The sequence below is a fragment of the Ailuropoda melanoleuca genome, unplaced genomic scaffold, assembly GCF_002007445.2.
Source record: "Ailuropoda melanoleuca isolate Jingjing unplaced genomic scaffold, ASM200744v2 unplaced-scaffold61307, whole genome shotgun sequence".
NCBI lineage: Eukaryota > Metazoa > Chordata > Mammalia > Carnivora > Ursidae > Ailuropoda > Ailuropoda melanoleuca.
Window position 1 is genome coordinate 1 of NW_023235290.1, and position 1,008 is coordinate 1,008.

General features: G+C 59.6%; 1 long non-coding RNA gene across 2 annotated transcripts; it reads right to left on the minus strand.

Moving 5' to 3' along the window:
* Positions 1 to 7: 7 nt before the first annotated feature.
* On the minus strand, positions 8 to 916 carry LOC117799971. 2 transcript variants are annotated; one of them, XR_004623050.1, is made up of 4 exons: positions 879 to 916; positions 691 to 771; positions 476 to 545; positions 8 to 336 (listed from the first exon to the last, which is right to left on the minus strand). It is a non-coding gene; the product is annotated as an uncharacterized LOC117799971 (long non-coding RNA). The 2 variants fall into 2 exon arrangements; XR_004623049.1 differs by having other exon boundaries at positions 691 to 907.
* Between the last annotated feature and the right edge of the window lie 92 nt (positions 917 to 1,008).

Consider the following 1,008-nt stretch of genomic DNA (forward strand, 5'->3'; position numbering starts at 1 on the left):
GTGTGTGTGTGTGTGTGTGTGTGTGTAAATTGGGGGTGAGATACACCATTGCCGTTTCCAGCAGTCACCCCCCCCTCCGCCCCGTCAAAGGAAATCTCTATTAGACACGTTAGAAGGACTAGGGGAGCAGCCAGGTCCCGGGGCAGGTGTCCTCTTAACCGGGGGTACTGTGAGCGGGGCTCTCCGCCCCGAAGATTCACCCGGGCAGCTCCGGGAGCGGAGCGGGGGCGGGCCGCCCTCCCAGCCCGTGCAGCGCCACATCTCCCAAGTCCCCTCCTGGCGACAGAGAGAATCCGGGCAACTCACCGCCTCCCACGACAGCACCCGCCGCCCTTTCTAGGGAGCCGAAAAGGGGAGAGAAACAGAGAATGAGTTAACCAGTAGTAAGTGGAGGGAGCGAGGGAAAGAAGCGACCCCTGTGGCCCGCCCTGGGTTGGGGACGGGGAGGCCAACCCCCCAGCCCTGCCAGACTCACGCATCACAGGCACGTCTTGCTCCTCCCCTCACAGCTCGGGAAATGGCCCCGCTGCACCGGCTGTTATTTCCTGGGAGAACCAATGGGGACACCGCGCACCCCTCGCTGGGCGGGCCGTTCCCCGCCTGTCAGCCGAACCCAAAGCTGGGGCCGCCGCGCCCACCCGCCCGTTTCTCCGTAGGTCCGTAGGTCTGTCCCTCCGCTCCGGACCTTACCCCTCTGCTGGCTCTCCTGCCCATTTTCCCTCTTGCTTGGTGACTCCATCCACGATCAAAGAGAAAGGTGCCCTAAAGCGTCTGAACAACAGAAAAAATTGTTTCCAGTAAAAAACCGAAATGTGAAGAAAAAACCAACACAGATGACCGCTGAGCGACATGGGTTTGAACTCCGTGGGTCCACTTACATGCGGATTGTTTAAAAAAGATTTTATTTATGTGTCAGAGAGAGACACACACACACAGTGAGAGAGGGAACACAAGCAGGGAGAGTGGGAGAGGAAGAAGCAGGCTCCCAGCGGAGCAGGGAGCCTGATG